Source organism: Mus caroli, unplaced genomic scaffold, assembly GCF_978045245.1.
Source record: "Mus caroli unplaced genomic scaffold, Mus_caroli_1 scaffold_11, whole genome shotgun sequence".
Classification (NCBI taxonomy): Eukaryota; Metazoa; Chordata; class Mammalia; order Rodentia; family Muridae; genus Mus; species Mus caroli.
In genome coordinates, this window is record NW_028227266.1 from 49,984,552 (window position 1) to 50,011,596 (window position 27,045).

Consider the following 27,045-nt stretch of genomic DNA (forward strand, 5'->3'; position numbering starts at 1 on the left):
GAATGGGCTCAATAGTACAAGCACAGTTTTCTAGACACTAAAGTGTTTAATCTTCCTCTCAAGGACACAACTCATATGGCCAGACATAGTAGCTCATGCATGTAGTCCTGGCACTCTGAAAGTAGAGGCTGGAAGGTTACTAGTTCAAGACCAGAATGGGCTAAATAGGAAGACCATCTCAAAATACAAACAAAATAATACATACAGAACATACAGGAATATTCTCTTTCCCCCTATGATTTCTCTCAAAGTTCATTCTTTTATGTGAAATAATTATTACAACATGCATGCTCCTAAACCTTGGGTTATCGTACACTTCCTGTTCATGGTTACCTCATAGTTTTCAAACACATACTACCTCAACCTCGTATCATAATGAGGGCCAGGTGTGGTGGTGCACATCTTTAATCCCAGAACTTGGGAGGCAGAGGCAAGAGGATTTTTTGTGAGCTAAATCTATATATTAAGTTCCAGGATAGTCAGGACTAATAGAGATACTACCTCAAAAGAAATCACAATAACATAGTGGCCTTTGATGAATTTACAGATTCCTTTCTTGTCACATTAAAAATCACCACTAAGTCCCAAGGACTCTACAGTCTTGAGGGAAACTTCATTATCACCAGTCATTTAAACATACTGTAATAGTCTACAAATGCAATTTGAACACTTATTGTGCTCTGTATAATGAGAGAAGGGTGACTAAAAATAGCATTAACTTTACATTCATCGGATATACAGCACAGCTGAAGAGGTGGCTACAGCAGGTCTGCCCACATAAGAGGAGTTGGAAGGCAGAACTGTACTGAATCCAGTCTCGCCAAGGTCCCACTGAGCTCTGGGTGACCATTTTTCAGCTCACTGTACACTGGTTTCCCCAAACATTGGCTGGATGTCGCACAGATACATCAGATATTGCTGGTCACATTTCTCTGGGAAAGAGAAGCACCAAGCTAAACTTGATTTTAACTGAACCCTTCACTTTCAAACATTCTTCACTTGACTTCTAATTCTGTCCTTTAAATGCTTATGATTCCTACATTAGCATTTTCAGTTTCTGTATTCTGTCCCTCCTCAGCATCCCCTCTGGGGTAGTTAGTGGGTACCTAAAATGAACATGTCTCAGAGTGAGTTCTGAGTCTTCATTCTTCACAAGTCCAATTTCCTGCTAGCGCGCTAGACAGGATGCCTGCTGAAGTATTTGATCAGACTCTCCAAGATCTTGGAATATTCTTTTTTACTCAGTTTGCCAGGAAATCTTGTGGGTTTATTTTAATCCCGCATCACTGATCCACAACATCCACGGCTCATCACCAGTATCTCCCCTTAAGACAGGATTTTCTCCACTTGGATCTTCCTGGCATTTTCAGCCGATCTCTCTGACTCCAGCCTTTGCTCTTCTCTGGAGTAGAGAGGGCCTCCTAAGCTGGATACTGTTATTTTCTCGTGTACCTTTTCAGTGACTTCTTTCAACCTGAAACCTTCCCAAGATTATTTGCTTGTGATTCCTCCATTCCTGTTTACAGTCAGCCTGCTTCTTGGTTTACGTTCTCTGCTCACCTCACTCATCATTTGAGTTTTCTTTACTCACTCTGAAACTCTGTCATCTGCATTCCTTTACCCAGAATTCCATTCACCTTGATGTCACTGCGGCTCTTTTCTTTAGTTCTTACCTGTGTCTGTACAAATGTCAACTATTTAGAGAGACAACTTCAAAATAGCATTCCTCCTTCCTGGCTTTTTGTTCTTACTGCCTCATCTCTCTGTCTCTGTGTCTGTCTCTCTCTGTCTCTGTCTCTCTCGGTTACTCTCTCCCCAACCCCGTGTGTAATACCTAGAATAATGAGTACCCAGGATATAGTAGGTCACTCTCAAATATAAGATAAGGAATGTTGTAGCAAAAGGGAAATTATAATAAGGTAGTATACGTTAAATTGGTCTCATGTTAGGTAGTGAAGAAAGCAAATCTCCCTTAGAAAATGTCCATGCGTTAAGAGGGCAGGCATGCAAAGGCAGAGGGCGCGACTCTGTAACACTGTCTGGACAGTGGCACACTGCTTCTTGTGACCTGACCTACTGCAAGCAGTGGGAAAGCTCTACTGAAAAAAATCAAGTTTAGCTTGGTGCTTCTCTTTCCCAGAGAAATGTGACCAGCAATATCTGATTTATCTGTGTAACAGACCTGTTTAGGAGTTCGACATCAGAGATGAAAGAAAGGAGTATCAACTCTTTCTTAATTTAAAAAGCAACGAAACAGAGAAGTACTGTGACAACCCAGCTGGATGTGTAACTGATACCTAGCCTATGATCTTGCCTCCAGGACCTGAGATGGGAGAAGAAAGAAGGGAGGAGGGGGAGATAGGGAGGGAGAGGGAATATTAATGAGACTGAATAGTCTGCATATCAGAGTGAACATGCTTTTTACAGTCTCTTCAACCCTAAATATCCCCATCTCTAATTCTAATCTTAACTCCCTTATGATATAAGGAGAAGGAAAGGTATAGAAAGGAAGTGTGTGTGTGTGTGTGTGTGTGTGTGTGTGTGTGTGTATGCATGTGCATGTACTCACAGACACATGGAGCACAACTATAGTGATTCAAGTCTATGCTTATAAAAATGAATTTAATTTAACAGCATAAAAATAATTGAGATTTACACAATGGAATAAGGAATTTAGTGGAGAATTTATTACCTTTTTTGGCCTCTGCATCTTCTGTTTACTTTTATTTTGGTAAGTATATGGCATACATGTGTACATGCATGTTCACACATGTGTGTTCTATGCATGTCGTGGCCAGAAATGAATGCTGGGTATCTTCCTCTACCATACAGACTGAGGCAGGGTCTCTCATGGACCAAGCTCACTGACTTGGCTAGTCTAGCTATCCAGTTTGTTCCAGGTAACCCCTGGTTTCACCTGGGGATATATATGAGTCATGACCTCTGAGCCATTTCCCCAGCCACTTCTTTAATTTTTGAAGTAACACTCCAGTTAGCATAGAAAATAATGGGTTTCATATGACACTTCCATACATATATGATTGCTCAAATGTGCCCACTTCCTCATCCCACTGTCCTGACCTCTGCTTCAGTCTCAGCCCCATTATGTGAACGGTGTCTTTCTTCACAGTTACAGAAACTGGTATTTATCAAGGACAGTGTTATGGGTGTAATCAACTCACTGCAACATGTTCCCTGCTCCAGTGTTATGGGCTTAATCAACTCACTGTAACATGTTCCCTGCTCCAGTTGAGGTACACGTTAAGAGCAAAATAACTGAAAGGAAGCAATGAGAGCTTGAACTGGTCCTCAGTTCCTGTAGATATCTGTAGAGGACTTTTTGACTGCTCTCAGATGTCCCTGGCTACCACACAGCCCTGTAAGAATGCTCCCTTTTGCTATCCGTGTGTCATCTGCAGGCCCCAGGCCATCAGCCCATTGTTGATTTGTTTTCTCTTCAGCGTCCCCATATCTCAGAGACTCCTCATGATTTGTTTCCTACTCTAACATTTTCTTTAATTCTCGCACACGGCGTGCTCCTCTCTTTCTTTTCTGGGACCCGTGAAAGGTCTGTGGTTCTTATCCCTGGTGCTACACTTCATATGACAAGTTGCTGTGATGTAAGTTGTATCTGTGGAATTATATCTTCTTTGTTTTCTACTCATCAGGGGAGACTGGAGGACTAGGGAAGGTAACTGAATGGTCACTGAAAAGACATCACTAGCAAACTCTATCCACTTATGCTTCCCAGTATCCAGCCTGAAGTGTCTGGGGTTGTGTCAGGGCCCAGTTCTGGCCCACCAGCCATAGCTGAGGGATTGCCCAGAAGCTCCTGCTTTCCTGAAAACAGGAAAGCAGACGGACTGTTGTTGCCTCTCACCCTTTATCTTCTTCCTCCCCTACTGAACACAGACTTGATGGTCGATCTGCAGTGTCAACTTACGTCATGAGAAAGGTCAGAAGAAGCACGGGCATATGAACTCAACTGTAAAACCAAGGTGTGACTAGGCAGACTTCTCACTGAGGAAAACAAAGCTCAGTTTTTTTCAAGGGGCCATGTGTGGCTTTCCTTTCACTTACAGGTGAACGGAGGTCTGAGTTATGCTCGCCACTTCTTTACCACAGTATCATAGCTCCCTTCAAAGAAATAAGCCAGAACTTGACAAGCAAATGGTTGAGGCTCCTTATTTTAAATTAGGACTAAGGAGAGAATTAAAGTTGAATTTAATTTGGGAAGAATGGGAAACTATTAAGATCTACAACTAACTGGATCTTGAGTGGTAGGACCTCAAGATAGTTGTTGCCTCTGTCATCAAACACTATAGTCTTAGAAGTAGGAGAATTCCCATAGGTGACTCTATGGTCAGAGAAGTTCATTGTCAATAACATCTCTTTTCTTATCCAGGGTTGCAATGCTCAGAGATAACTGAGAAGTCATTTTAGAAATGGCATTATGAAGCAGTGGGAGGAACAAGTGAATCTCTGGCAAATACATACACTGAGGACAAGGCCTCTACATCCCCAAAGGCCTTTATTCTCTTACGTGACTTCACTGCTCACAGAGAAGGGGAACAACAGAGCCTGGACTCTTTGTCTATGGTAATAAAAAGGCAAGTAAGTCAAACTTAACTTTTAAACCCTGTCTATGGCTTTCTATTTAAAGAATTTCTGGGAGATAGCATGTTCTTGTTCTCTTTGTAATCCAATAAGCTATAGAATCTGCAGCTGTACAGAATTGAGACTGTTTCAAGGGTGGCCTAGAAACTGTGATACTAAGACCTTGACTTTCCTGAAAGTTCAAGCGGCCCATCCTGTGTTCCTTCCTGGAAGGCCTCCAGCTGGGAAGTCCATCACACTCAAATGCAGCAGCTGTACAGGCTACATAACACTTGCTTAATTGGCATTTAATTACAGCTATGCACAGGTAATAACAGTAATGTTGCTGCATGTAGAACTTACTAGCATCTAACTCACACTGACGAGAAGCTCTGTGGTTTACTAGAGCATCAAACCCATCTCTGAGGGTCTCTGTCCTGGGACAGTTTCAGATACCAACACTATAGTATTCAGGGTCCACTTAGAAACTGGGGAAACCTAAGAGAAAAAAATGGTGGTTAATAAAAGGTATTCAATTATTGAGAAGGTAAAGTTTTTACAGGATCTCATATAGCCCAGGCTAGCCTGGAACTCTGTTTGCCAAACATAGCCTGGAATTTCTGATTCTGCTGTTTCTACCTTCTAAATTCTGGGATTGTAGGAGTGTGCACCAAACCTGGTTTATTTAGTCCTGGGGCTTGAGCCCATAGTGCTCTGGGGGGTTTTGTACACTTGTCAAAGTTTGGTCACAGTTACCCAAAAGCTTGACTGTAGCCAGAGTTTCTGCTCCCAGGATGGCTCACTTACCTGATTGGCCAGTGGGTGTTGGTTGTTGGCTGGAAGCTCTAGTTCCTTCTTACATATACCTCTCCACAGGCTTCCTGAGTGACCAAGATGGCTGGTTGGCTTCCCTCAGAGTGAGTGGCCTGCAGGACATGAGATGGAAGTGTTTGGGTGTTTGGTGGTGGGGGAGGTGTCATTGTGACTACTTGTGGGAAGACACCTACCTTAATAAGGCTCTGATTTTAGGGAAGATGAAGATAATGCTATACTGGAGGGAAGGGGACAGAGAACCTACCATTGGAAAAGAGTAATTTTGGATCAGGTAAGGATATTTGTTGTTTATTTCATCATGTATTCCAGCCTAGTCTCCAACTCAAGAACCCCCTGTGTGGACCGTCTGAGTGCTGAGACTACTGAGTGATTCTCCACCAGGCTTGACTTGAGGAACTGTTTCAAAGCCACCGCTTAGGGACTAGAAAACACCATCTCCATGCATTTACCTGTACTGTGGGTTTTGTTTTGTTTTGTTTTTCTTTTATGGAAAAATCTTTTAAAAATCCTTTTTTTTTTTTTTTTTTTTTTTTTTGGCCCGGCAGTGATAGTGCACACCTTTAATCCCAGCATTTGGGAGGTAGAAGCAGGCAGATCTCTGAGTTCGAGGCCACCCTAGTCTACAGAGTGAGTTCCAGGATACCCAGAGCCATACAGAGAAGGCCTATTTCAAAACAAGCAAGCAAAAAACAAACAAACAAACAAAAAAAAACCCAAAAAACCAAACAGACATTCTATTTTTTGAGACTCATTTTTTTTTGACAGTCATTTTAAGAGAGTCTTAATTAGTGGGGTCATCCCCTGGGGCATGAGGACCCTACCAGTGCACACACTTCTAAAGGAAATGACTGCTAGAGACACATGGAATTTTGTTGTTTTGTTTTGTTGGGTTTTTTTTTTTTCTTTTGAGACAGGGTTTCTCTGTGTAGTCCTGGCTGTCCTAGAACTCATTTTGTAGACCAGGCTGGCCTCAAACTCAGAGATCCATCTGCCTCTGCCTCCCAAGACCTAGGATTAAAGGTGTGCACCATCATCAGCAACAGGAATTTTAAAAAATTATTTCTTTTTGAAATTATAGTTACATCATTTCTCCCTTCCCTTTCCTCTCTCCAAGTCCTCTTTATACTCTACTTTACTCTCATTTAAATTCATGGCTTCTGTTTTAATTGTTACATATATGTATATACATTATATTCCTAAAATGCATATAAATACATCCTGCTTAGTCTGTACAATATTACTTATATGTGTGTTTTCAAGGACAACCGTTTGGTATGTGAGTGCTATTCTCTGGGGGAAAACTATTTCTCCTGCTCTCAACATTCTTTAGTTGCCCATAGTCCTTTGTGTGGGGCTGAGGCCCTTTGGGCTTTCCCTCACACACTTTGGCATGTCTATTTTGTTGTTCTTGTTCGGCTGATGTTTAGACAGTCATGTTGGTCAGACTTTATGGGTATAGCTTTTGGCATTACTAGGAGACCGAATCTCACAATTTCCCTGATGCCCTGATGCTTATAGTATTTCTTTTTTCCACTTCTGCAATAATCCCTGAGTCTTAGATGCAGGAGGTGTGTGTGTGTGTGTGTGTGTGTGTGTGTGTGTGTGTATTCTGGACTCTATAAACTCTGCATGTTGATTGGTGGTTATTGCAAAGAGAGGGTTCCTTGATGAAGAGTGAGGACTACATTTATCTGTAGGTATAAGGGCAAATGTTTAGAATGTAATTAGGGGACTATGCTTGTTTAATAAAGTGATGGCTATAGGTTCTCCTCCAAGATCCATATGACTTTACTACCCTTGTATAGTTGGCTAGGTTCTAGTAACAAGTGTGATTTCCCTTTTACTGAGTAGGAACTATGCTTATTTAAGTCCAATTAGAAAGCTGTTGGTTACTGCCAAAGTACATGGGCCACTACTACATCCTTGGGGTTATGGTGCTGTGTTGACTGTTGTTATGGCTCATAGGTGTCACAGCTGGGTATGACTGTTGGTTGCATCTTTCCTTTGAAAGCTTGCACAATGCCTTCTGGTACTACAAAAGCTAGTCCCTGGGAGGGAGGAGACTTTCAAGTCAGTTCCAACATAGGGGCTTCTGAGCTCTGTGTCTGAAGTACATAGGACACATTAAATATTTACTCAAAGGCCTTATAAATGGGATTCAATAATGAGTTTTTTTCAAATGCTTTAATAGTAATAACACTGTTCCTACATAAATCATTTAAGAAGCTAAAGGATAGAATACTTGCTTCAATAGTTTTATAATAGTATTGATTTATCAATATTCTCTTCATTTAAAACCTTCCTCACAAGAACAAACTATGGACCAATATTTCTTATGAACTTAGACATTAAAAGCTTAACAGAACAGTAGCAAACAGAATCTAGAAACAAGTAGAAAAGATATCTCAATAAGATATATTCCAAGAATGTAAAAATAGCTTTAACATTAAAAAGTTAATGAAGTGATATTTCATATTTATAGACAAGGCTCTAAAACCATGCCGTTACTTTGCTAAATAGACACAGAAAACACCACCATCTAAATTCAGAACACCTTCAGTATACAAACAAGACACACATTTCCTTAACTGGATGAGATGTACTTATAAAGTGTTTATAGTTAACATGGTAATGATAAAAGCCTGAATGAGTTTGCCTTAAAACCCACAGGTTTATTAAAGTAAAGGAAGGAAGACAAAGCTAGAAAGGAGAAAGAGAGAGAAGACAATCTTCACAGAAAGATGTATTTTTAGGTTGACTTTCTCTTCAAACAATGGTAAATTGATTTTGAGGAGAAACAACTGAACATTGTAAGGCCAAGTTCCATCCTGAAACTGTAGGAGACTCGTAAGGATGGGTATGGGTGTAGGAAGTCACAAGAGAAAGAGCCAGAGGTCCTTTCATTCACACGTTGTTTCTCCCCCTGTGGAAGGCTGACTCTATCTCTTGTCTACACACTCACAGGGGCCGTTGTGAGGAGCAACCACTCCACTTCTGTGCTGTCCTCTAACCATTTCTTGCTTGGGATGTTCGTGCTGCAACATGCGCTGTCAGGCCACAAAAGCAATGAAATTTCTCATTTACATTTTCTGTAGTGACTCGTGGTGCCTTCTGACTAAATAGTCACTTTCTTTTAGTCTTGACAAGGGTTTTGCTTTGTTACTCGGAGTGACTTCAAACACACAATCTTCCTGCTTTAGCTTTCAAGAGCACTGAGATTACAGGCTGTGCCACCATGCTCTACAGGCATAGTCTTACTAAATGAAGAATATAGTTGAATTTGTTTTGGAGGCAAGAAGCACTGTCACCTGATCTATCCCATATTAAGGGGCATTCGGTCTTTTATAGTAAATGTTCTTTTGGAAGATTATTTACGTACTGTGTGTATGTGAGGGTGTGTGAGTATGGGCACATACATGTCACACACACAACTTTCTCTTACTTTGCTGAGGCAGGATCTCTCTCTTACCGTTTTTGCTGTTCTGTGTACTTCAGGCAAGCTGACCCAGAAGTTTCTGGGTCATTCTCTTGTTTGTGTTTCCCATCTTTCTGTAGGAGTACAGATGTGAACCATCACGTCCATCTTGTTATGGGTTCCAGGGCTCCAAGTCAAGTCAGTGGGCTTGTATGGAGAACACTTTTACCCTGGGAACCATCCTGCAATCACTGAAAAAGGCATTCCTTATGCAATTCTGATCATGATCATAGGGATTATAAAGCAATTTGCCTGCCAGCTGACATCAAGTAGCAGACAAGTTCTGTGGCATATTATATAAAATGTGGATTCATAGTGAGCTTGGATAATTGAAAAGTCAGTCATTAATAAAACTAAAACTTTGACGTGTTCTTTCCTATGGGGGTCATCTCAAGAACAAATATGAAATATAGCAAAAGTAGTAGATGGTTCTTATATCCTGCAATAGAAACACATTTAGCATTTCAAATAATCTCCCTCTGTTGTGAGAATTGTCACCATGGGAGCACTATAAAATATCTACCCACTTTCTTCTAAGGTCCAAATGATAAACCAAAATTTGATTTCATCAAAGTTCAAGCTATGAAACCAATGAATTTATTAGGGTCCCTTACAGAACATTATATGAGAGACTATGGGTAGGAGTTCAAGGTGTCTCTGCGGCAGTCATCCTCAAAGGTCTGTACCCAGCAAGGGATGATGTGGTTCCCGCTGCTCCACTGTTCTTTTTCAGTCTATATAAGGTGGCCCTTCCCTGATACCCTGAGGCCACATGCAATTAGGGAAGAATTGCATACAGCTTGTTGGGAGGAGTGGCTGCATACTCAAATGAGGGTCCCTTGAGCTTCACTACCAGATCTCTTCTATAAGGGACTGTTAACAGCCAGCAAACACAGCTGTGATGATCGTTTGCAAACAGACACAGCTGAAGTCACAAAAATGGTAGCTGTTGGATTTAAAGGACAACATCTACTCTCACAGGCAGTCCTTTTTGTTCCTTGGCCTTGTGCAACAATCACTGCAGTGAGTACTGGAGTTGCCTTTAATCTTCAAGTTTTAGTTGCCAGCATCCATTACTTTTTAAAATATCTTTATTGACAAGATTTGTAGAATAGTAAAATCCAGGGCTCACAGTGAGTCCACACATGTGCTGAACCATTATCGCCGTCACAGAAGCACTCACTGTATTTTCCTTTCATATCTCATGTGGAGAGAGCAAGGCACAGAATGTCCAAGTAAGCACAAAGAGTTGGCTGGTCAGGGGAATTTCACTCTACAGCTACTTCCCCAGCCTGCATGTTTGATCTCTCATCCAGTCCCTACAGTTACGTAGTGCAAATTGTAACCAGAGTCTCAAAAGCGTCTTCGCTCTGCAGATGTAGCTCAGGTAGAGCCTTTGCTTAGGTTGTTAATGGCTTTCTTAGGTTGCTAATGGATTTGGCTATTACCTAGTAAAGGAATAGTTTTCTAAAGTTAGGTACACTAGGAACTGTTTTAAACACAACTGTATTGTATGTGTGCTTAATTTTTGTTTCTAAAACTGCCACTGCCTTGTTACAATGGTCACATCTATGTAGCCCACCCTCAGCAGTGAGGTGGGAACCTGAATGATGAGTTACTCATAGAACCTGTTATACCATGGCGGAAATAGTGATGAATTGGGAACTTGTCCTTGTTTGGTACTCACCCTAAGGTAGAAAAGTAGACTGTCCAATGCAGGATATATACGTCTAGACAAAAATAGAAGATCTGTCTGATGCTCATCATTCAAGGGAGATAAGGCTCCAGGGGCTAACTGCTCCCAAGTTCCACAGTACAAGCCCAGACGCAGTTCTTAAGAGTAAAATGAAGAAACTGCTTTTGTACATAAATGGTCAACCCAACCCTAAAGAAGCACTCCAAAAATCTATCAGATAAAGCTAGTAGGAAAGCAAACGGGGTGGGGGAGGGAGAGAGAGAGAGAGGGAGAGAGAGAGAGAGAGAGAGAGAGAGAGAGAGAGAGAGAGAGAGAGAGAGAAGAGGATATGTATGTATACAAGTGCATGTATGCATGTATGTACACGTGAAGGTCGGATGTTAACCTCAAGTGTCATTGTTCAGGTGCTGTCTACCTCATTTTTTGAGACAGGTTTCGCACGGCTTTGAGCTAGCCAACTGCATTAGGCTGCCTGGCTGGTGATGCCTAGGAAGCCTCAGTTCCACTTCCCTAATGGGATTACAAGTGTGCATTACCATGCCTGTCTTTTTAAAAACAACACCCATATGGGTTCTAGGTTCTTAAGCGCTGGTAAGCATGCTTAGATTGTAAGAACTTTACCAACTGAGCCATCTCTCCAGACCCCCCAAGCCATCATTCCAGGGAGCAGAGCCACAGACCCACTGGAGTGCCAGTACTGAATATGAATGCCAAGGGGAAGGCTTTCTTGTTAGCAAGGCAGAAAAATAAGCTTGAACCAAAAGAATCAGGGATCCGTGGGAAGGAAAATCAGTTGAGCCCAGTAGGAACTGACAACTTGAGTGCTAATTCCAGAGAAGAAACACAGAGCGAATTCTAGAAAGTAACCAAATATTCTTCCTAAGATTCCACCAGAGATGAATTGTTCCACAGTAACATGGTGCCAGGAATCCGAGGCGCTGAGTCTAGCCTCTACCTCATCAGCCCAGACAGTGTGGAGGCCAAGAGCTGGTGCCCTCACACTATGCCAATCCAACCATCCAACCAGGCCTAAGATAGACATTAGTGAGATTAAAAATTTAAAAAAAATCTGGGGTTTGTAAACTTATCCATCTGTATCTCTCATATTTGCTTTCTTTCCCTCCAGTTTTCTGTTTTAAATTCTAATAAAGTCCCAGCTGAACCAAGAGGAAAGCAGATTTTACACACCTAAATCTGGATAAATAGTGGAAATTCTCCAGAGGCAGATAAGGTGGGGAGGATCCGGAGGATCCAGAGGATCTGAGGCCAAGAGCAGAGTGGGTAGGACAAGGCAGGGCTCCGAACAGCAGGCTAGGCTGACATCTTCCTTCCTAGGGATTTGGGCCTTATCTTTATGCTTTTCCTTGAAGTCCTGCTTGCACTGTGGCCCTGGGCCAGAGGTGAAAGAGGCCCTGTGACTTCCCATTGTCAGAGCAGGGGGAACAAATAAAGGATTGCCTCCGTGGGATTGTGGAATGTTTATTATCCTAAAGAAAAGCATTTGTCTTGTCTCACAGGAAATCCTGTCATCTTATCTTAGAACTGGCCCTGAAATAAGTAGTCACCATTGCTTTCAACAGAGCACAGGACCACTAGAGGACATGCCTCTGGGGACAGGGACAGGAGGTAGCTCAAAACCAACTCTCACAATGTTCATACAATTAAAATGACCTTGAAAGCAACCTCTCTTAGCTCATGTGTATCCCAGTTCCTTCTTCTCCAGCCTCTCCAGGGAACAGGGTGTCTGACAGGCTGCCGGAGCTGAGAAAAGGGGCCCATTTCTGTGAATCCTTGTATGTGAGAGCTAGGAAAGGTCACTGCAGCCAGGGCTGCCTGGAGTTCATCACGTCTCTGTGGCACAAATGCCTGGAAGCCCATACAGGACACAGCTGCTTTCATGTTCTGAAATTTCCCAGAATCGGAGGGATTTTTGAAATGCCCATTCCTAATACTTTTTTCCTTTAAGATTTCAACATTGTCTTTCTTACTTTCTTTGTAGAATCTCTGCGAATCAAGTGTGGCATTCACAAAGTGTGGTTGATACTGTCTGTGTCTGAGGAGATAGTTTGCCATTCTAAGGATTTCAGAGCCGAGCACCAGTTTATGCCTTTATCCCCTGCTTCAAGTGGTTCTTTCTGAGCATCACCCATAACACATCCATGCAAAAGAAACACTCTTAGATTTCCACAAGATAATGTCTGAGCTGATGTCATGTTTATTTCATGAACTCATATTTGGAGGGTTGTAGAAAAACTGTGCTTCAACAGATGTAAAGCTTTATTGATAAAATATTTCCCAGTTGGCAAAGAACAGACAAGAAGATTTTGTAACTAAAATGAAAAAAAAAACAACAAATTGCTATAAAAATAATTTTCTTGTGCTCTAATATAGAAATTATGTAGTGAAAAGTTCAAAGGTCTCTATAAGATATTCATCTCTAGAGGATGAAACTAACACAGAAATTCTATGAGAATTTATTCTCAAAATCAGATCAACTTTTTTGCTTTAAGGTTTTGTAATGCTATGACTATTCCTGTCTGTTGAAGATCATTAACATAGAAAATAGGAAATTCTTATTTCAGAGAATGTTGTTAATCAAAGGCTTAGAAAATGACTACATCAAAGGTCAATGCAGCTGACTGTCTAGTTTTCCTAAGATAAGATGGTTTCACACATTTCCCCCACTTTTACAAATAGTGGAAGTTTACCACGAATCTTAGAAATTTCACCAACTGTGTACTTAACAAACAAATGAGTTCTTGCTTTAGACAAATAGAAGGAAATTTTTAAGCAGCAGACTTGATAAATGGCGGCAGTCCACATGACTGCTGAGGACCAGTCTGACAGGAATTGGCAACCATAACAAACAGTACAATGACCGTCCATTATCTTAGTGTTCACAGAAGGACTTGGCACCTCGCCAGATGTATAATCAGCCTATTTTTGTTTTTATCACACAAACCAATGGGTTTTTCCAAATAATAGTAAATTAGGTGTGGCTCTTTTTTCTTTTTTAACTGAGAGGATTTCCTGAAATCTAAGTTTTGATAATATCTTTGTATATTTTCAACAAACGGTACGTTATGCACCTATATTAAAAAAACACAATGGATCTGTTGTGTGGGCTTTTTCACTTGGAGAATCATATTTTCATTGGCTCCCTTTTGATTTTGCTATTCTACACAAAGGCTGGTGCACTGTTATACAACACAGAAGCCACACAGCTCTTGCAGCAGCTTGGTCTCCAGTTTCTCAAAGAGGAAAGACCAAAGCCAGCAAACACTGCTCCTTAAACATGCTAGAACATACACCTGAGTTTATACATGCACTCTGTGAGCAAGCGGCTGAATTATTAGCGTCCTGAGACAGCAGTTGCTGCTTAACTTGTGCATTTTCTTTCTTTTTTAAAATAGTCTTACTTTGTAGCTAAAGTTGTCCTTGAATTCAAGATCCTCCTGCCTCAGCTTCTGTCGTGTTGGCATTATGTTATCATACTTGGCTAAACATTTCCAGTTTTAACTGCCAGATTATCAGAATATCACATATCTATATATAACTGTTGAATGTGAGAAGTCCTCACATTTAAATCATTAAAGGTCCATTTATTATTGAATATATTAAAAGAAATAAAGATGTTTTTAATGACACTCTCCAGCTTCTGTTCTGATATCTATTTTTAAAGACATTTAAAATTTATTTATTTATTTATTTTCTTAATGTATAAGTGCTCTGCATGACAGAAGAGAACATTAGACAGAAGAAGACATCAGATCCCATCACAAATGGTTGTGAGCTGCCATGTGGTTTCTGGGAATTGAACTCAGGACCTCTGGAAGAGCAGTCAGTGCTCTTAACTGCTAACCTGTCTCTCTAGCTACCCAAACATCTATTCTAACTGTGGAAGTTTATTGTATTGTAGGCTTTGGGTTTGGTTAATTTTTGTGTATAATGTTCTTTTGTTCACAATATTTTTAATAATAAAATTTAAAATAAATAAAAATTTTTGTCAAGTATAGTGCTGCACGCCTTTAACCCCAGCACTTGGGAGGCAGAGGCAGGCAGAGCTCTGTGAGTTCCAGGGCAGCTGGGTCTATATAGAGAGATGCTGTCTCAAGAATAAGATAAAACAAATTAAATGTTTATATTTATAAAACAATATTGTTTATAATTTAAGGTATAAAATTCTTCAGGATAAATTTGTCCAAGCATTTTGCCTCTTGTATGCTAAAAACTGTAAAATATGGCTGAAAAAATTAGAGAATTACTTGAATTTATGAAGATATACAATTTGTTCACAAGTTAAAAGTCAGTATTGTTAAAGTATCGATTGACACACATAGTTAACTAAATCCCAATCAAGAGCTTAGTACTCTTCCCCTGAACCCATGTAGTATTCAAAAATTTGTCCTAAGAGTCATGTGACAACGCCAACTATCTAGAATAGCCAAAACACTTGATAATAAAGACCACTAATAGACACAGTTACTTGATTTTAAGATTGTTTTGCATCAAGAGTATAAAGTGGTGTGGAAGAGGCATAAAATACGTATTTAAATCAATGGAATCAAAGAATGAATCTAGAAATAGATTTGAGCAACTTTCCACAATGTAATTTATTAAGAGAAAGAAATGTCTTTTCAACAAATGGTGTGTTGGGGGAAGGGGATTGTAAAGCCATACAGACTACTACAGAGTTGGACCTGTCTGGACAAAAAAGAGAAGGAAAAGGTCAGGTCAGTCTAGAAGTATAACCCAGTGGCCAAGTGCATGGCAGGCATGTCTATGATCCTGGGCATAAACACGGGAGATACCATTTTCTACTCCGCTTAATGTAACAAGGAATCCTCTAAAACAGTTTCTCTAAAAGAAAAGTTAGTTTTAAGAAAAATAACCAAAACATCACCATTTTTAAAAAAGAATTGTTTTTTTTGTACATATTAGTGTTTTGCTGAATGAATACATTTACCTCATATTTATACCAATTCAGGCATGGAAGTTAGAGGGTTGTAAGCTACCCATCTGTGCTGGAAACTGAACTCAAGTCCTTTGCAAGAGCAGCAAATGCTCTTAACTGCTAAGCTATCTCTCCAGCCCCCAAAGTATCACTCCTTCACATGCAGCGCCACATTCATTTTTATTGCATCACACTGTACATCATTCCTCTGTTACTCTTACAAGTATGTAAATTATTTTTTCTATTCTCTACCATAAATGCTTCCTGATGTTGAAACACAAGTACACTCTTTGTAAAAATATATTAAGACACACCTGGTAGAATAATCAGTGCATTTTTTTTCTTTTTAGCTTAATATCTTATTACCAGAAATGATAACCTGGTAAGAAGTGATCACTTCTCAGCTACAATTGTCAAATGTGACCTCATGTTCTAGGAATGGTTAAAACTGTGAAGAACTACTCTGTCTTTAATCTAGATAGATTTCTTGTTTTTGTGTCCTATCAGGGGCAAAACTGAGACACAGGCCCCATATATCTTCATGCTTGTGAAGAATTCAGAGTCCTCCTGGTCTTTAATAATTCTGACCACATGCCAAGTGATGGATGTGTCCCCACTGGTCTAGCCCCAAAGAATGATTCAGTCTCTGGAAGTCTGAGAGGCTAGAGGGCCCTGGGCTCTCATGACAATTCAGGGAGGGTCAAGGTCCATAAGCACAGCGTGGGACCAGATTTCAGCAGGGTATTCAGAAAGAAAACAGAGAAGAGGCAGATAAAAAGTCACAGTGCTTGAGGCCAAAGAGCAAGTAAATATATAATGGATGAAGTCAACAGGAATTGCTCAGGGAGAAATGATCTCAGTTGTGAATTAGAACAAACAACGTAAATGCACACTGGATACTGCAGTAGGTTTAAAAAACGCATTGAAATTACAGTGGTATTGAACAATAAATGCAAGTGTCTTACTTTGCTTTAGTGTCTTTGATGGTATTTGGTGCTGTAAGGTGTTTATTAATACTTTGATGATTATGGTTATCTTAAAATTAAAACAAAAAAGTAGAGAATAAGAGAACTCCAGCAAAGGAGAAAGCCTTGGGCTTTGGGTGCTGCTCTCAAGATGGATAGCTTTTGATGGGTTTCTTCTATGTGAAGAATGAAGAAATGAATGTGAAGGTGAGCATCTAAGGTTCCCTTGAAATTTAAATAAATCACAGTTGTCCAATTTCCTCTCCTTTGTACTTCCATTCTTTTTAGGCATTGGTAGGTTGGAAGAATTATACCTCAGAGGAAGTAAACATCAAAGGTTTCAGTCTGAGACTGTGAGATCAAGAAATTGGGTTGTCTGGAACTAATTTTTCTCAAAACGATGGATCAGAGAAAAGTAGAAACCTCAGAAAAACTGACCTAGACAAGTCAACATTCCGAGATGATGAGAATGCATGAGTAGTCTACCAAGCCTATTAGCTACTTATAAGTTTGAAATGTGTTGTTCAGTCCTCCATATGCCCTTTCATTTTGTAGGCTCAGAAACACCTAAATGGTCTCTTTTTTGTCATAGGAGCAAGGGAAGCAGGGAGAAAATAATGACATTGTTTTTCCCTAAGTGTGTGTGTTGACCAAGTCAAGGTAAAGTGCTTACTAGAAGTAAAGCAGAGGCAGACATGTACCTCCTAGGAGGAAAGATGGATAAGAGGGCCAGTTTATAAATGAGAAAGAAGCAAGGTCTTCAGGAGTTCACTAACAGAGAACGGCTCTGCCTACAGCACTGCTCATTTCTAGAAGGGAGTAGATGATATATTTCAGAGAGGCTATCCATCAGCTCCTGATGTGTTCCTCTCCCCCAAATATCTTTATATTCCCCCACACACATTTTGAAGCTTTTTAATTTTTAATCCCATCTCAGCAAGCATGCAAGCTCTATGGGTCAGTTACTACATATGTTAGCCTCATTTCTGTGACAAATACCTGCTGGTCCCTTGCCCACTGGCATGGCAGGGAAATGAAGGAAAGACAAACACACAGACTAATGGAAAGGCTGGGATCATGTAGCTTAGGCTCTTGGACAGAGAAATCTCACTACCTAGGAAGCTCAACATGTTTACTGCATAGAGTTGACCAGAGAAGCGGTGGCTACTGCATACAGATGAATGAGGCAGTGGGCTTCTTACCTTCAGATAAACAAGGGGCAGAGTTTATGGTATACAGCTGGATCAAAATGACAGGTTTAGCAGTCTCTGTAGGCAAGTAGTCTTTAGACAGTAAATATCCAGGGATTGGGAGTGAGCTATGGCGCACATTTTCTGCACGCAGTATCAATGCCCACATGTGGACCATAGGGGAAGGCTTTTCTGTGCCTGGGGCTATGGGGTCCTTGACACTGCTATGCCTATGTCAATTGCACACATCCACTCAGGGTTTCCTCCTTTCCCTACAAACATCTAAGAGAATGATGGGAAAGGAGGAGAGGCATTTTGGCTTATGGTTTCTGAGGCTTCAGCCCATGAGCAGTCAGCTATGTCACTCTGGGCCTTAGGAAAAGTAGACACCGACACCGTGGTAGCAGGAGTGAGGAGAGGAAAAGGCTGTTTGTCTCAGGTAAGTACCCAGGAAGCAAAGAGGAAGAAGAGGGTGTTAAGGACAAGCAATATCTTCTCTCTGGGGCACCCCCTCAGTACTTTCTCCAAGTAGGCTCCACAGACTGCCTTCTACCTCCCAACAATGTCATTATATTATAATTCTGTCAGATCAATCTAATGATGAAATCCCCTGGGATTCAATTGCTTTCTCCAAAGTCAATCAACTGGCAACCAAGTCCCAGTCAATTGGAAATCTATGAGTATGGGAAGGGCATTTGATACTATAATTATGATAGCTTACGACCTAGCTCAGAGCAGGTGGGTACTAAATTCTACTGTGGCTCTTGTTACTAACTCATTGTGCACACATCTAAGTGTTGGGCCACATGTAGGATGCAGGGGCTCACTGACTTTGGAATAGTATGGTAGAGAGGGCAGGGTATCCCCAGTAGACAGTGCCTCTGAGGTGCCAGTTTGTATCTTCCATCATCATGTGTTTCAGGGTGTCAGTCTCTTGTTTTGCCTTCATTGCTGCCACTGCCATGGATTAACTGTCTGTACTCCGACTTCCTGGAGATGCCACATGATGTTGATCCTCCTCTCATGCATGCCACACACTGTCTGACTCCTCTTCCCTGTGGATCCTGGGGAGATGCCATGGGAGGTTTTCATTGTCCATGTCTGTTCCACTGGAATGTCAAGGACTGAATGGCTGATCGAGTAACCCTTAATTGACAGCAGATGGGAGAAGTGCTAGATTTTCTCCCTGTTCTTCACATGAGCAAACTGTTCTGATATATGACCATTTACACTCCTGAGAACTGGTTTTAAAATCAAACAACCAATTGTGCTTGGCTCAAGTGATATCCAGCTCAGTAAAGAACTGAGTGTCTGCTCTCTTTCCTTCCCTGTTTCAACATTCCCTACCTCACGTAGTCCTGTTTCCCTGGCTTTTAACTTCCTGGTAAACAAATACCAATATGTAAACTTTTGCCTCAGACTCTTCAGGTTAATATTTATCATAGCTACTTCTCTACCATCTATTAAAAAATAGTATTTTTCAGTTGGAAGGATGCCTCAGTTGGTGAAAACATCATGCTTGCCAGGCAAGCATGAGTACCTGAGTTCTATTCCTAGGATGTAAAAATCCACGGGTGGTGGTGCATGCTTGGAATTGCAGGGATCTCTGGGGGCTTGCTGGCCAGCCAGCAAAATCTAACTGGTGAATTTCAGGACAGAGAGGTGGTGGTGATGGTGGACCTGTGTCAAACAAACAAACAAACAAAACAACAACAAAAAGCAAGCAGGTGGGCAGGCAGGAAAGGGAAGGGAAGGGAAGGGAAGGGAAGGGAAGGGAAGGGAAGGGAAGGGAAGGGAAGGGAAGGGAAGGGAAGGGAAGGGAAGGGAAGGGAAGGGAAGGGAAGGGAAGGGAAGGTTAGGTTGATGGCTCTTGAGGAATGATACCCATGAGGTACTCTGGTCATCCCATGTACAGGCAAAAATGTGTAATCCCATCATCCCTCACCTCATACAGTCACAAATAGTACTGTCAATTTTTAGCCAAGTGTATGCCCATCCAGAATGAAGACCATGTCATCCCCAGGCATAAACTGATAGTAATGCCGCTAAGCTCAGGAATGGAACTCAAGAGCTTGAAGCAGGAAGACTGTAAGTTTAAGGCCAGCCTAGGCCTTACCTACTTCAAAGCTCAAGACCCTACCTCAAAAAATAAAAACACACAAACAAAAGCCAATCAAACAAACAAAATAAATCACAAATAAACAAATAAAAAGAAAAACCTCTACAAAGCTACAAAGCTAACCTGGTTTGCAGTCACATTTGGTCCTAGAACTAAGATAAAACCAATAAATAATATATTTATATATAATGATATATAAAACCACATATGTATAGATAAAAGAAAATAATCTGGGAAATGTCTTGAAAAGAATGAGTCTCGGGTCTCAGTCTCTCAGTCTCTGTCTGTCTCTCAGTCTTTCTCTCTCTCTCTCTCTCTGTCTCTCCCCCTCACCCCCATCTCATGGCTTTAAATGATAGCTCAGGCTAGAGCAGCCACCTTTGGTCATGTAGTGGAAGGCCCATGTTGAGAGTGGAAGAGCACAAAAGTGGTGAAAGCTGATACAGGAAGCTCCAGCTCCAAGCTGCTTACCTGGTGTCCATTGCCATTCTACTGCTGTGAAGAGACAGCATGACCAGGCAACTCTTATAAAAGAAAGCATTTAGTTGTGGGTTTGTTTACAGTTTCAGAGGTTTAGTTCATTATCATCATGGCCGGGAGCATGGGAGCATGCAGGCTGGAGAACTAATTGAGAGCTACATTTTGATCAGCAAGCAGAGAGGAGATCAGGCCTGGCTTGAGCTTTTGAAACCTCAAAGTACACCCTACCGTCACATTTCCTCTAACAAGGCCACACCTCCTAATCCTTCTCAAATAGCACCACTTCCTAATGACTAAATATTCAAGTATATGAACTTATGGAGGCCATTGTCATTCAAACCACCACACCTAAATACCATTCTGAGAAAGGGAGAGTCAGTATCTATTCAAAAAAGAAATAGGCTTTCTGTACAAATGAGTGTCTTATAAGAAAAAAGAATAGCACAAAGTAGAATTTATTATATGGTACCTATGGATTTGGAATTCGGGTCTAAGGTCAAGCTTTTTATCTTTATGGTATGCTAACTCTTAAAGACTAGCACAGTGAAAACAAACACAACCCTTCCTAGTCAGTAGCTTGGCCTAACCCTAATGTTTTCAACCCAAATGAACATATGCTGCTAGTTGCAGTAGTCTTTACTGTGGGTCCTTGCATTTACACACTCACAGCTAAACATTAACAATGCAAATAGTGCTTAATGTTATAAAGGAAAGGTACACTGAGTTTTATACAAGGGCACTTAGCACGGTTTTGAGTTATGACTCAGATTTAGAGGACAAATAGCTGCCAGCAAGGTGAATGGGGTGGAGAGAGGTGGAAGATCCTTGCAGTCTGGGTGTGGTGTGGAAGTACATGTAATCTAATAATTACAGAAGGCCAGGGTGACTTGAGCTTGGACAGCAAATGCAAATCAATGATGAGTGATGGGAAGTCTACAAATGGGTCTGGAGGGAGCAGTGACAAGGGAGATATGAAATCGGCATAATTGTTTCTCAACAAATTAACTATGAATGCAGTAATGAGAATTAATCAATGTTCCGTAAGTGGACATGGAAAAACAGGACATTATTAATGGAGTCTGGAAGGACCCAGGTGGGAGTCATGCAGATAGCAAGACAGATGCAAAAGTTCACTCATTAGGACCAGTAATAGGTTGTGATGTGTCTATGAGGAGAGGGGTGTGTGAAGGATGGATCTTACCTCTTGCACCGAGATAGAGAGGGAGAGGAAGGATAGGTTTGAGTAAATCCCTCTCCAGTGGTCTTAGTTTCTATTTCTGCAAAATGGGTATCACTTTTCAGTGAATAGTTTCTGGGTTATTTTATATAATTCAGTCATTTTTTAAAACCAAGGAGTGGCCTGCTGTGAGTGAGAATTTCTTACAGGTAAACACATTGGTTATCATTTGCAATATAAAACATACCCTAAACTATAATCACTTAAAATGAAGCTCGGGTTTTATTGTTGTGAAGGGACACCATAGCAAACGTCAAATGCATTTTTCAGATCTATCTCCAAGTCTTCCAGCTTTGTTTACTGCAACACACTTCTTTCTCTTGGGTGTTTCCACTTTCTTTTAGTAGCTCTCCTCAGCAGGTTTCCTACAGCTCAGGCATATCTAACATTTTGGGGTCTCCAAGGCAATCCAAGCTTCACCTTCCCAACTTCACAGCAATGGTCTCTTTGGGCCTCCCCGCAGGGACACCCCGGCCACATGCCTTGCTTCAGCAGCTTCCTTAGTCACAGAGGGAGACTCCATAGCCTTCCTTTTCACTCTAAAGCCAGAACCACGTGGCCAAGGCTGCCAAGTTCTGCTACTTGCTGGGGCTGGAACATGGCCTCCTTGTTCAATTACATCTTCACCAGCATTCTGTTTTCAAAGGTTTCCTTCACTGCCTAAGGTTGGCTGACCTGGAACTTGCTCTGTACACTAGGCTGGCCTTGAACTCAGAGATCTGCTTGTCTCTGTTTCCTGAGTGCTTGGATTGAAGTCATATAACACCACACTTGGGCCTATACTGTTCTTTAATTCTTTTTCACACGCTGGAAGCCCAGCTGGGTGGAGTTTGCCCTGAGATCACTACTCCCTCTATTCCATTTACCATCACACTTTTTAAAAAAATCTGTTTATCTTCTTGAACACAGGACTCAGCTCTATTCCATTACCTGGTGCTCATTTTCTCCTCAAATTGTACATTTTGAATTTTTCCTTGCTCAGATTGCTTCATTGTATTATGAATCTGCACAGGAGTGAACACTATAACTACTCAACAGAGGTGATACTACGCTGTTTTGAGATTTTTCTCTGCCAATGCAACTAATCCAAAACTCTTCAATTTAGCCTCTTCCTGGGTTTTTGAAACCCCACTGAGCTGCCTCAAACAAATTTTGTGGATAAGGGCAAAGAGTAGCCACGTTCTTAGCCAAAATATCATAAGAACGGTCTTTAGGCCGCATACAAATATTCTTTTCCTCTGAAATGTCTTGAACCAGGCCTCCAATCATCCTCAGCACCACTGTCTTCCATGTTCCTACTAGTATGGCTTATTAATCCATGCCTAAAACACTCTACTACTTTCCTCCTAACTAAAGTCCCAAGGTCCACATTTTTCCAAACAAAAACTTGATCAGGCCTATCACGGCAATACCCTACTTCTGGTACCAACTTCTGTCTTAGGGTTTTATTGCTGTGAAGAGACACTATGATCAACTCTTATAAAGAAAAATGTTTAATTGGTTCTGTCTTACAGTTTCAGAGGTTTAGTCCATTATCATCACGGTGAGAAGTGTGGCAGCATACACACAGACATGATGCGGGAGAAGGAGCTGAGAGTTCTACATCTTAATCTGCAGGCAGCAGGAGACTGCCACACTAAGCCTAATTTGAACATATATGATACTGCAAAGCAGGCCCATAGAATGACACACTTTCTCCAAAAGACCACACCTCCTAATAATGTCACTCCTTATGGGCTGAGCATTCAAACACATGAGTCTATGGGGGCCATTCCTATAACTATCAGAGAACCACTAATTATTCACAATTTCTATAGGTCAGGAACTCAGGAGCAAGACAGCTGAGTAGTTCTGGTTCGGGTTTTTCTTGGGGTGACATTCAGACTGTGAGCTGAGGCTGTAAGCAATTTCTGACCAACTTGTTCACATGATTGCTTGTGCAAGACCTTGGGTCTTCAATGGGGTCACCTTATTTGGATTGGAACCTCAAAAACTGTGAGTCAACAGAAATCCTTTCTTTGTAAGTTAATGGTCTCAGATATTTTATTATAGTGATAGAAAGCTGACTGAAATTATTGGGTAATTAATAATTAATATATTTCTTATAGTTTTGGAGGCTGGGGATTCCTACCAAGGTGATAGCAGATTTGGTGCATGGAAAAAACTAGGTCTCTCTATTTCAAAAATAGCTATAGCTCAGTGCCCTCATATGGCAGAAAGATAGAAGGGGAAAGAAAGATAAACTAATAGTGCAAGAAAGATTCTCAAGGATATTAACCCCATTCACGAGAACAGCACACTTACAGCTCAATCATCTCCTAAAGCTCCATCTCTTAATACTGCCATGTTGCCAATCAAATTTTAACACATAAATGGGGGTGCAGAGTGGTGTTAGATCACAGTACACACTTTCAATCCAGTTTAGTCTACTTGTTACCAAATAGAGGCCACTTAGGAAGCTCCATCTGTTAAAGAAAGAAGTACCAAATAATATGTGGAGAGATTTTGTTTATATTTTTAAAGATTTATTTTTTATGTCCATGTATGTCCTCATGTGTATATGGATATGTCTACCGGTGCACAAAGAGGTCAGAAGAGAGTGCTGGAGCTATAGGTGGTTGTTACATGCCCAGTGTGGACACTGAACCCAAACCCAGGTCCTCTGCATGAGCAGCAAGTGCTCTTACCACTGAGCCATCTCTCCAGCCCCATATTTTAAAACACTACATTACAGCTCTGACCTTCTGTACTTGGTATTTCACAAAGTCCTAAGCACCCTTCCTCAGTAGTAAATAGTGCTGCTGTACAGAACCAAACAAATAAAAGGGAAGCCAAATGCGACCCAAGAGAGTAGCTGTCAAGAATCCTCAGTGCCAACAATCGAGGGATATTTATTTGCTTAGTTTTCTCTCTTTCTCCCTCCCTCCCTCCCATACGAGAAGGAGAGTATAATAATGCACTAAGTTTACAGAGTTAAGACAAGTCTCCATTTTGGTCTACAGCTATGAGATTTTTATGGATGGTGACTCTGTACATATATGTTCTGCATATATTTTAAAAGAATGTAATTTTTTTGGTAAATTCCATTGTTAGTATGAGAATCAACCATTTTATGTCAGAGTGAGAGTTAAAGAATTTTACATCTTGAAGAAAGCTTTCTGATATTCTAGTTTGGCTCTCTTGCCAGATTGGAGAAAGCTAAGTACATACATGGGTGCATGCACAGCCACCTGTGGATTTCTCACCTGCTTTGAGGCAGAGAGCACTGTTGATGAGATAATCGTTTGCTAATACTGTTGGAGACAAGATTCAGTGCTCTTTGAGACCTTTTTGAGTCCTAAAAACTGTGATATCTTTAAACAAAGTGTGGGAAAGGCCCCTGTGCTTTTTTCATTAATATTTCTTGCAAGCAGGTGACAGACTTGTCTGTAAGATGTTTCAGGGACACTTTGTAATTGGTTGGTAGGGAATAGGAATAGGCTTGTTCATCCCCTCTGTTAACCTTTTTCCACTCCATTTATTGCTGACTTTTGAAATTTTATTGCCATATATCACAAACTATTGCCTTTACGACATAAATAAAGAGGATTAAGTTATAACTTTTACCTTGTCTTTGTTTGACTAATAAGCTCATATCTGTGAACACATGAATTATGTACTTATGTAATTTGATCCTAAGATAGGGAGAGAATGAAGGTAGTAATTGACCTATGGTTTTCTGACTCTTACTTAGGCACAATAACCTTCATACTTCTATTGACTGCACTGAAATTTTATAGCTCATATCAGCAATTAACTCTGTGTGGTTTACTCAGCACACAGCATCAGTGATAAGATAGTTTTCTTTACTTTGTCTGAGTTTACTGAGGACTAGTATATTGGTGAACACATTGAATATGTGTGCTTAAACAAGATAATGTGAGTAGTGAGAGCTCTTGTTCATAGTGCAGATTTTCTTAGATGTTTTCTATATTCAGGCTTTAAAACTAGTAATATTTCTGCATTGTTACAGTTTTTAAAAGAATAGTGAATATTTTTTAATGGAAAACCAATTTAGTATATGAACATGCTCTAATTTGATATCTAGTATTTTTATTAAAATTCTTGGCTTAGACAAAGCTGTAATTTCCCAAAAAGTGGAAAAAACACTTGTTTTAGCATGTGCATTTATTTAGCAAGCATTTATTTTTCTTGTTGTTATTTTGTCTTTTAAAATAGGATCTCATGGAGTCCCAGCTGCCCAGAACTCCTGATGTTCCTGCCTTAGCTTCTCAAGTGCTGAGCCTGCACCTGGCTGTCTCGCTGCTTTGTTCTCTTTTGCTACTTCCAGCTACTGAAACACATTTATTCCTAGATTCTTAAATGATATTTAAATAATATTCCCAAGCTGCCTAAATGATTTGATCTCTCAGTTCTTATCCATCTGAAACTGTTCATTTCTTCCTTTAGTTTTGCTTAAGTGTCTGCAGAAGAGTGATTTAAGCCCCCTCAGTGGGCTTGGGGAGTGGGAGCTCTAGATCATTCTGCAGATTCAGATTTCAGCAGCTATGGGCACAAAAATCATCTGCGTGCCTATAGACTAGTGAGCACAGTTAAGCATTGTGAATAGAGTCAGCACAGTCCATTCTTGATGAAGTTCTTGCCGTCCCTTTTCAATCTCTCAGATCTCTATAGAAGGAGGGATCACCCGTGACCACCCATGATCATGGGGATGGTGCTACACCCGCATACAGTGTCACAGTCCAGCAACCACATCACATTTACAGAGTGACCTGAGTTCCCTTGTACTGAACAGAGAGTGATGGTCATAGAGCACAGAAAGGATCACGTGCTACAGAGCAATGGTGGGCAGGTTGATACAGTGCTGGGAGAGGCTGGTGGTCATTTCTGGGATCAGTCACCATCAGAAAACAGAGTTCCTTGAGGCTCCCTAGATCTGCTTGGCAAGTCTCAGTAGGAAAGTGGCCAACAATAGTAGGAGTATCAAAGGCAAATTTTAGGACATCAAAGATTCCTGTAGGACATGATGGTGACCCTAGCAGGGTTTCCATGGAAACAAACTTTGCTCAGGTCCTCTTCAGAGTTACAATGCGGACAGTGTCACCTGTCCTGTTGTAGGCAGACATAATATTCCATCTGAAAATGAAAGGTTCGTACTGTTCGTACTGTTCTTCTTATACCCACAAGAAGCAACCTAAGGCAGGAAGGGTTGATTTGGGCTCCTAACTTGAGGGTGTAGTCCATGATGACATGGAAAGCATAATGAGAGGAGCATGGGAACACACCCTCACATCTGGGTACATCAGTAATTCTCAACTTGTCAGTTGACCCTTTGTGTGGGTCAAACGACCCATTCACAGTGATTATGTATTTCATATTTATAATTCATAAAAGGAAGAAGCAATGAAAATAATCTTATGGTTGGGGGTCACCACTACATGACGAAGTATATTAAAAGGTCATAGCATTAGGAAGGTTGGGAACCGCTGGGGTGGATGA

At 40.9% G+C, this 27,045-nt stretch overlaps 1 pseudogene across 2 annotated transcripts in view; it reads right to left on the bottom strand.

Annotated features, from left to right (window-relative positions):
* The window catches only part of LOC110300987 (glyceraldehyde-3-phosphate dehydrogenase pseudogene), a 58,835-nt pseudogene that overhangs the window by 26,520 nt on the left and 5,270 nt on the right, over positions 1 to 27,045 (bottom strand). Inside the window, exon 2 of one of the 2 annotated variants that reach the window (XR_003837575.2) lies at positions 5,404 to 5,522. The exons of the other annotated variant lie outside the window; for it this stretch is intronic. The product of XR_003837575.2 is annotated as a glyceraldehyde-3-phosphate dehydrogenase pseudogene, transcript variant X1 (transcript). The remainder of the gene's footprint in view (positions 1 to 5,403; positions 5,523 to 27,045) is intronic. 2 annotated transcript variants of the gene reach the window in all.